Here is a 10,750-nt window from a genome sequence, read left to right on the forward strand (position 1 = left end):
ATCTGAGTGTGTGGTCTCTTCTGAGCCTTGCTGCTACATGGGGATTCAGTTGTCTGAAAAAACGCGTTTATTTCGGGCTGAAAAACACGTTTTGCAGAGTGTACTGTTACTGCCCCATAACTTACATGGGGTTGACCAAACTTGCAGAAACATGTTTATTTCTGCTGAAAAACACGTTTTGATCCTTTCTGCACACTGGGGTTAAGAGCTGAGTGTGTGGGCTCTTCTGAGACTTGCTGCTACATGGGTATTCAGTTGTCTGAAAAAACGCGTTTATTTCGGGCTGAAAAACACGTTTTGAAAAGTGTACTGTTACTGCCCCATAACTTACATGGGGTTGACCAAACTTGCAGAAACATGTTTATTTCTGCTGAAAAACATGTTTTGACACTTTCAGCACACTGGGGTTAAGATCTGAGTGTGTGGGCTCTTCTGAGCCTTGTTGCTACATGGGGATTCAGTTGTCTGAAAAAACGCTTTTATTTCGGGCTGAAAAACACGTTTTGAAAAGTGTACTGTTACTGCCCCATAACTTACATGGGGTTGACCAAACTTGCAGAAACATGTTTATTTCTGCTGAAAAACATGTTTTGACACTTTCAGCACACTGGGGTTAAGATCTGAGTGTGTGGGCTCTTCTGAGCCTTGTTGCTACATGGGGATTCAGTTGTCTGAAAAAACGCGTTTATTTCGGGCTGAAAAACACGTTTTGCAGAGTGTACTGTTACTGCCCCATAACTTACATGGGGTTGACCAAACTTGCAGAAACATGTTTATTTCTGCTGAAAAACATGTTTTGACACTTTCAGCACACTGGGGTTAAGATCTGAGTGTGTGGGCTCTTCTGAGCCTTGTTGCTACATGGGGATTCAGTTGTCTGAAAAAACGCGTTTATTAAGGGCTGAAAAACACGTTTTGAAAAGTGTACTGTTACTGCCCCATAACTTACATGGGGTTGACCAAACTTGCAGAAACATGTTTATTTCTGCTGAAAAACACGTTTTGACACTTTCAGCACACTGGGGTTAAGATCTGAGTGTGTGGGCTCTTCTGAGCCTTGTTGCTACATGGGGATTCAGTTGTCTGAAAAAACGCGTTTATTTCGGGCTGAAAAACACGTTTTGAAAAGTGTACTGTTACTGCCCCATAACTTACATGGGGTTGACCAAACTTGCAGAAACATGTTTATTTCTGCTGAAAAACATGTTTTGAACCTTTCTGCACACTGGGGTTAAGATCTGAGTGTGTGGGCTCTTCTGAGCCTTGCTGCTACATGGGGATTCAGTTGTCTGAAAAAACGCGTTTATTTCGGGCTGAAAAACACTTTTTGCAGAGTGTACTGTTACTGCCCCATAACTTACATGGGGTTGACCAAACTTGCAGAAACATGTTTATTTCTGCTGAAAAACAAGTTTTGACCCTTTCTGCACACTGGGGTTAAGAGCTGAGTGTGTGGGCTCTTCTGAGCCTTGTTGCTACATGGGGATTCAGTTGTCTGAAAAAACGCGTTTATTTCGGGCTGAAAAACACGTTTTGAAAAGTGTACTGTTACTGCCCCATAACTTACATGGGGTTGACCAAACTTGCAGAAACATGTTTATTTCTGCTGAAAAACATGTTTTGAACCTTTCTGCACACTGGGGTTAAGATCTGAGTGTGTGGGCTCTTCTGAGCCTTGTTGCTACATGGGGATTCAGTTGTCTGAAAAAACACGTTTATTTCGGGCTGAAAAACACGTTTTGAAAAGTGTACTGTTACTGCCCCATAACTTACATGGGGTTGACCAAACTTGCAGAAACATGTTTATTTCTGCTGAAAAACATGTTTTGACACTTTCAGCACACTGGGGTTAAGATCTGAGTGTGTGGGCTCTTCTGAGCCTTGCTGCTACATGGGGATTCAGTTGTCTGAAAAAACGCGTTTATTTCGGGCTGAAAAACACGTTTTGCAGAGTGTACTGTTACTGCCCCATAACTTACATGGGGTTGACCAAACTTGCAGAAACATGTTTATTTCTGCTGAAAAACACGTTTTGACCCTTTCTGCACACTGGGGTTAAGAGCTGAGTGTGTGGGCTCTTCTGAGACTTGCTGCTACATGGGTATTCAGTTGTCTGAAAAAACGCGTTTATTTCGGGCTGAAAAACACGTTTTGAAAAGTGTACTGTTACTGCCCCATAACTTACATGGGGTTGACCAAACTTACAGAAACATGTTTATTTCTGCTGAAAAACATGTTTTGACACTTTCAGCACACTGGGGTTAAGATCTGAGTGTGTGGGCTCTTCTGAGCCTTGTTGCTACATGGGGATTCAGTTGTCTGAAAAAACGCGTTTATTTCGGGCTGAAAAACACGTTTTGAAAAGTGTACTGTTACTGCCCCATAACTTACATGGGATTGACCAAACTTGCAGAAACATGTTTATTTCTGCTGAAAAACATGTTTTGACACTTTCAGCACACTGGGGTTAAGATCTGAGTGTGTGGGCTCTTCTGAGCCTTGTTGCTACATGGGGATTCAGTTGTCTGAAAAAACGCGTTTATTTCGGGCTGAAAAACACGTTTAGAAAAGTGTACTGTTACTGCCCCATAACTTACATGGGGTTGACCAAACTTGCAGAAACATGTTTATTTCTGCTGAAAAACATGTTTTGACACTTTCAGCACACTGGGGTTAAGATCTGAGTGTGTGGGCTCTTCTGAGCCTTGTTGCTACATGGGGATTCAGTTGTCTGAAAAAACGCGTTTATTTCGGGCTGAAAAACACGTTTTGCAGAGTGTACTGTTACTGCCCCATAACTTACATGGGGTTGACCAAACTTGCAGAAACATGTTTATTTCTGCTGAAAAACACGTTTTGACCCTTTCTGCACACTGGGGTTAAGAGCTGAGTGTGTGGGCTCTTCTGAGACTTGCTGCTACATGGGTATTCAGTTGTCTGAAAAAACGCGTTTATTTCGGGCTGAAAAACACGTTTTGAAAAGTGTACTGTTACTGCCCCATAACTTACATGGGGTTGACCAAACTTGCAGAAACATGTTTATTTCTGCTGAAAAACATGTTTTGACACTTTCAGCACACTGGGGTTAAGATCTGAGTGTGTGGGCTCTTCTGAGCCTTGTTGCTACATGGGGATTCAGTTGTCTGAAAAAACGCGTTTATTTCGGGCTGAAAAACACGTTTAGAAAAGTGTACTGTTACTGCCCCATAACTTACATGGGGTTGACCAAACTTGCAGAAACATGTTTATTTCTGCTGAAAAACATGTTTTGACACTTTCAGCACACTGGGGTTAAGATCTGAGTGTGTGGGCTCTTCTGAGCCTTGTTGCTACATGGGGATTCAGTTGTCTGAAAAAACGCGTTTATTTCGGGCTGAAAAACACGTTTAGAAAAGTGTACTGTTACTGCCCCATAACTTACATGGGGTTGACCAAACTTGCAGAAACATGTTTATTTCTGCTGAAAAACATGTTTTGACACTTTCAGCACACTGGGGTTAAGATCTGAGTGTGTGGGCTCTTCTGAGCCTTGTTGCTACATGGGGATTCAGTTGTCTGAAAAAACGCGTTTATTTCGGGCTGAAAAACACGTTTTGAAAAGTGTACTGTTACTGCCCCATAACTTACATGGGGTTGACCAAACTTGCAGAAACATGTTTATTTCTGCTGAAAAACATGTTTTGACACTTTCAGCACACTGGGGTTAAGATCTGAGTGTGTGGGCTCTTCTGAGCCTTGCTGCTACATGGGGATTCAGTTGTCTGAAAAAACGCGTTTATTTCGGGCTGAAAAACACGTTTTGCAGAGTGTACTGTTACTGCCCCATAACTTACATGGGGTTGACCAAACTTGCAGAAACATGTTTATTTCTGCTGAAAAACACGTTTTGACGCTTTCTGCACACTGGGGTTAAGAGCTGAGTGTGTGGGCTCTTCTGAGACTTGCTGCTACATGGGTATTCAGTTGTCTGAAAAAACGCGTTTATTTCGGGCTGAAAAACACGTTTTGAAAAGTGTACTGTTACTGCCCCATAACTTACATGGGGTTGACCAAACTTGCAGAAACATGTTTATTTCTGCTGAAAAACATGTTTTGACACTTTCAGCACAATGGGGTTAAGATCTGAGTGTGTGGGCTCTTCTGAGCCTTGTTGCTACATGGGGATTCAGTTGTCTGAAAAAACGCGTTTATTTCGGGCTGAAAAACACGTTTTGAAAAGTGTACTGTTACTGCCCCATAACTTACATGGGGTTGACCAAACTTGCAGAAACATGTTTATTTCTGCTGAAAAACATGTTTTGACACTTTCAGCACACTGGGGTTAAGATCTGAGTGTGTGGGCTCTTCTGAGCCTTGTTGCTACATGGGGATTCAGTTGTCTGAAAAAACGCGTTTATTTCGGGCTGAAAAACACGTTTAGAAAAGTGTACTGTTACTGCCCCATAACTTACATGGGGTTGACCAAACTTGCAGAAACATGTTTATTTCTGCTGAAAAACATGTTTTGACACTTTCAGCACACTGGGGTTAAGATCTGAGTGTGTGGGCTCTTCTGAGCCTTGTTGCTACATGGGGATTCAGTTGTCTGAAAAAACGCGTTTATTTCGGGCTGAAAAACACGTTTTGAAAAGTGTACTGTTACTGCCCCATAACTTACATGGGGTTGACCAAACTTGCAGAAACATGTTTATTTCTGCTGAAAAACATGTTTTGAACCTTTCTGCACACTGGGGTTAAGATCTGAGTGTGTGGGCTCTTCTGAGCCTTGCTGCTACATGGGGATTCAGTTGTCTGAAAAGACGCGTTTATTTCGGGCTGAAAAACACGTTTTGCAGAGTGTACTGTTACTGCCCCATAACTTACATGGGGTTGACCAAACTTGCAGAAACATGTTTATTTCTGCTGAAAAACACGTTTTGACCCTTTCTGCACACTGGGGTTAAGAGCTGAGTGTGTGGGCTCTTCTGAGACTTGCTGCTACATGGGTATTCAGTTGTCTGAAAAAACGCGTTTATTTCGGGCTGAAAAACACGTTTTGAAAAGTGTACTGTTACTGCCCCATAACTTACATGGGGTTGACCAAACTTGCAGAAACATGTTTATTTCTGCTGAAAAACACGTTTTGACCCTTTCTGCACACTGGGGTTAAGATCTGAGTGTGTGGGCTCTTCTGAGCCTTGCTGCTACATGGGTATTCAGTTGTCTGAAAAAACGCGTTTATTTCGGGCTGAAAAACACGTTTTGAAAAGTGTACTGTTACTGCCCCATAACTTACATGGGGTTGACCAAACTTGCAGAAACATGTTTATTTCTGCTGAAAAACATGTTTTGAACCTTTCTGCACACTGGGGTTAAGATCTGAGTGTGTGGGCTCTTCTGAGCCTTGCTGCTACATGGGGATTCAGTTGTCTGAAAAAACGCGTTTATTTCGGGCTGAAAAACACGTTTTGCAGAGTGTACTGTTACTGCCCCATAACTTACATGGGGTTGACCAAACTTGCAGAAACATGTTTATTTCTGCTGAAAAACACGTTTTGACCCTTTCTGCACACTGGGGTTAAGAGCTGAGTGTGTGGGCTCTTCTGAGACTTGCTGCTACATGGGTATTCAGTTGTCTGAAAAAACGCGTTTATTTCGGGCTGAAAAACACGTTTTGAAAAGTGTACTGTTACTGCCCCATAACTTACATGGGGTTGACCAAACTTGCAGAAACATGTTTATTTCTGCTGAAAAACATGTTTTGACACTTTCAGCACACTGGGGTTAAGATCTGAGTGTGTGGGCTCTTCTGAGCCTTGTTGCTACATGGGGATTCAGTTGTCTGAAAAAACGCGTTTATTTCGGGCTGAAAAACACGTTTTGAAAAGTGTACTGTTACTGCCCCATAACTTACATGGGGTTGACCAAACTTGCAGAAACATGTTTATTTCTGCTGAAAAACATGTTTTGACACTTTCAGCACACTGGGGTTAAGATCTGAGTGTGTGGGCTCTTCTGAGCCTTGCTGCTACATGGGGATTCAGTTGTCTGAAAAAACGCGTTTATTTCGGGCTGAAAAACACGTTTTGCAGAGTGTACTGTTACTGCCCCATAACTTACATGGGGTTGACCAAACTTGCAGAAACATGTTTATTTCTGCTGAAAAACACGTTTTGACCCTTTCTGCACACTGGGGTTAAGAGCTGAGTGTGTGGGCTCTTCTGAGACTTGCTGCTACATGGGGATTCAGTTGTCTGAAAAAACGCGTTTATTTCGGGCTGAAAAACACGTTTTGAAAAGTGTACTGTTACTGCCCCATAACTTACATGGGGTTGACCAAACTTGCAGAAACATGTTTATTTCTGCTGAAAAACATGTTTTGACACTTTCAGCACACTGGGGTTAAGATCTGAGTGTGTGGGCTCTTCTGAGCCTTGTTGCTACATGGGGATTCAGTTGTCTGAAAAAACGCGTTTATTTCGGGCTGAAAAACACGTTTTGAAAAGTGTACTGTTACTGCCCCATAACTTACATGGGGTTGACCAAACTTGCAGAAACATGTTTATTTCTGCTGAAAAACATGTTTTGACACTTTCAGCACACTGGGGTTAAGATCTGAGTGTGTGGGCTCTTCTGAGCCTTGTTGCTACATGGGGATCCAGTTGTCTGAAAAAACGCGTTTATTTCGGGCTGAAAAACACGTTTAGAAAAGTGTACTGTTACTGCCCCATAACTTACATGGGGTTGACCAAACTTGCAGAAACATGTTTATTTCTGCTGAAAAACATGTTTTGACACTTTCAGCACACTGGGGTTAAGATCTGAGTGTGTGGGCTCTTCTGAGCCTTGTTGCTACATGGGGATTCAGTTGTCTGAAAAAACGCGTTTATTTCGGGCTGAAAAACACGTTTAGAAAAGTGTACTGTTACTGCCCCATAACTTACATGGGGTTGACCAAACTTGCAGAAACATGTTTATTTCTGCTGAAAAACATGTTTTGACACTTTCAGCACACTGGGGTTAAGATCTGAGTGTGTGGGCTCTTCTGAGCCTTGTTGCTACATGGGGATTCAGTTGTCTGAAAAAACGCGTTTATTTCGGGCTGAAAAACACGTTTTGAAAAGTGTACTGTTACTGCCCCATAACTTACATGGGGTTGACCAAACTTGCAGAAACATGTTTATTTCTGCTGAAAAACATGTTTTGACACTTTCAGCACACTGGGGTTAAGATCTGAGTGTGTGGGCTCTTCTGAGCCTTGCTGCTACATGGGGATTCAGTTGTCTGAAAAAACGCGTTTATTTCGGGCTGAAAAACACGTTTTGCAGAGTGTACTGTTACTGCCCCATAACTTACATGGGGTTGACCAAACTTGCAGAAACATGTTTATTTCTGCTGAAAAACACGTTTTGACCCTTTCTGCACACTGGGGTTAAGAGCTGAGTGTGTGGGCTCTTCTGAGACTTGCTGCTACATGGGTATTCAGTTGTCTGAAAAAACGCGTTTATTTCGGGCTGAAAAACACGTTTTGAAAAGTGTACTGTTACTGCCCCATAACTTACATGGGGTTGACCAAACTTGCAGAAACATGTTTATTTCTGCTGAAAAACACGTTTTGACCCTTTCTGCACACTGGGGTTAAGATCTGAGTGTGTGGGCTCTTCTGAGCCTTGCTGCTACATGGGTATTCAGTTGTCTGAAAAAACGCGTTTATTTCGGGCTGAAAAACACGTTTTGAAAAGTGTACTGTTACTGCCCCATAACTTACATGGGGTTGACCAAACTTGCAGAAACATGTTTATTTCTGCTGAAAAACATGTTTTGAACCTTTCTGCACACTGGGGTTAAGATCTGAGTGTGTGGGCTCTTCTGAGCCTTGCTGCTACATGGGGATTCAGTTGTCTGAAAAAACGCGTTTATTTCGGGCTGAAAAACACGTTTTGCAGAGTGTACTGTTACTGCCCCATAACTTACATGGGGTTGACCAAACTTGCAGAAACATGTTTATTTCTGCTGAAAAACATGTTTTGACACTTTCAGCACACTGGGGTTAAGATCTGAGTGTGTGGGCTCTTCTGAGCCTTGTTGCTACATGGGGATTCAGTTGTCTGAAAAAACGCGTTTATTAAGGGCTGAAAAACACGTTTTGAAAAGTGTACTGTTACTGCCCCATAACTTACATGGGGTTGACCAAACTTGCAGAAACATGTTTATTTCTGCTGAAAAACACGTTTTGACACTTTCAGCACACTGGGGTTAAGATCTGAGTGTGTGGGCTCTTCTGAGCCTTGTTGCTACATGGGGATTCAGTTGTCTGAAAAAACGCGTTTATTTCGGGCTGAAAAACACGTTTTGAAAAGTGTACTGTTACTGCCCCATAACTTACATGGGGTTGACCAAACTTGCAGAAACATGTTTATTTCTGCTGAAAAACATGTTTTGAACCTTTCTGCACACTGGGGTTAAGATCTGAGTGTGTGGGCTCTTCTGAGCCTTGCTGCTACATGGGGATTCAGTTGTCTGAAAAAACGCGTTTATTTCGGGCTGAAAAACACGTTTTGCAGAGTGTACTGTTACTGCCCCATAACTTACATGGGGTTGACCAAACTTGCAGAAACATGTTTATTTCTGCTGAAAAACAAGTTTTGACCCTTTCTGCACACTGGGGTTAAGAGCTGAGTGTGTGGGCTCTTCTGAGCCTTGTTGCTACATGGGGATTCAGTTGTCTGAAAAAACGCGTTTATTTCGGGCTGAAAAACACGTTTTGAAAAGTGTACTGTTACTGCCCCATAACTTACATGGGGTTGACCAAACTTGCAGAAACATGTTTATTTCTGCTGAAAAACATGTTTTGAACCTTTCTGCACACTGGGGTTAAGATCTGAGTGTGTGGGCTCTTCTGAGCCTTGTTGCTACATGGGGATTCAGTTGTCTGAAAAAACACGTTTATTTCGGGCTGAAAAACACGTTTTGAAAAGTGTACTGTTACTGCCCCATAACTTACATGGGGTTGACCAAACTTGCAAAAACATGTTTATTTCTGCTGAAAAACATGTTTTGACACTTTCAGCACACTGGGGTTAAGATCTGAGTGTGTGGGCTCTTCTGAGCCTTGCTGCTAAATGGGGATTCAGTTGTCTGAAAAAACGCGTTTATTTCGGGCTGAAAAACACGTTTTGCAGAGTGTACTGTTACTGCCCCATAACTTACATGGGGTTGACCAAACTTGCAGAAACATGTTTATTTCTGCTGAAAAACACGTTTTGACCCTTTCTGCACACTGGGGTTAAGAGCTGAGTGTGTGGGCTCTTCTGAGACTTGCTGCTACATGGGTATTCAGTTGTCTGAAAAAACGCGTTTATTTCGGGCTGAAAAACACGTTTTGAAAAGTGTACTGTTACTGCCCCATAACTTACATGGGGTTGACCAAACTTACAGAAACATGTTTATTTCTGCTGAAAAACATGTTTTGACACTTTCAGCACACTGGGGTTAAGATCTGAGTGTGTGGGCTCTTCTGAGCCTTGTTGCTACATGGGGATTCAGTTGTCTGAAAAAACGCGTTTATTTCGGGCTGAAAAACACGTTTTGAAAAGTGTACTGTTACTGCCCCATAACTTACATGGGGTTGACCAAACTTGCAGAAACATGTTTATTTCTGCTGAAAAACATGTTTTGACACTTTCAGCACACTGGGGTTAAGATCTGAGTGTGTGGGCTCTTCTGAGCCTTGTTGCTACATGGGGATTCAGTTGTCTGAAAAAACGCGTTTATTTCGGGCTGAAAAACACGTTTAGAAAAGTGTACTGTTACTGCCCCATAACTTACATGGGGTTGACCAAACTTGCAGAAACATGTTTATTTCTGCTGAAAAACACGTTTTGACCCTTTCTGCACACTGGGGTTAAGATCTGAGTGTGTGGGCTCGTCTGAGCCTTGCTGCTACATGGGTATTCAGTTGTCTGAAAAAACGCGTTTATTTCGGGCTGAAAAACACGTTTTGAAAAGTGTACTGTTACTGCCCCATAACTTACATGGGGTTGACCAAACTTGCAGAAACATGTTTATTTCTGCTGAAAAACATGTTTTGAACCTTTCTGCACACTGGGGTTAAGATCTGAGTGTGTGGGCTCTTCTGAGCCTTGCTGCTACATGGGGATTCAGTTGTCTGAAAAAACGCGTTTATTTCGGGCTGAAAAACACGTTTTGCAGAGTGTACTGTTACTGCCCCATAACTTACATGGGGTTGACCAAACTTGCAGAAACATGTTTATTTCTGCTGAAAAACACGTTTTGACCCTTTCTGCACACTGGGGTTAAGAGCTGAGTGTGTGGGCTCTTCTGAAAGTTGCTGCTACATGGGTATTCAGTTGTCTGAAAAAACGCGTTTATTTCGGGCTGAAAAACACGTTTTGAAAAGTGTACTGTTACTGCCCCATAACTTACATGGGGTTGACCAAACTTGCAGAAACATGTTTATTTCTGCTGAAAAACATGTTTTGACACTTTCAGCACACTGGGGTTAAGATCTGAGTGTGTGGGCTCTTCTGAGCCTTGCTGCTACATGGGGATTCAGTTGTCTGAAAAAACGCGTTTATTTCGGGCTGAAAAACACGTTTTGCAGAGTGTACTGTTACTGCCCCATAACTTACATGGGGTTGACCAAACTTGCAGAAACATGTTTATTTCTGCTGAAAAACACGTTTTGACCCTTTCTGCACACTGGGGTTAAGATCTGAGTGTGTGGGCTCTTCTGAGCCTTGCTGCTACA

The sequence above is a fragment of the Lepisosteus platostomus genome, chromosome 15 (assembly GCF_059453375.1).
Source record: "Lepisosteus platostomus isolate fLepPlt1 chromosome 15, fLepPlt1.hap1, whole genome shotgun sequence".
Lineage (NCBI taxonomy): Eukaryota > Metazoa > Chordata > Actinopteri > Semionotiformes > Lepisosteidae > Lepisosteus > Lepisosteus platostomus.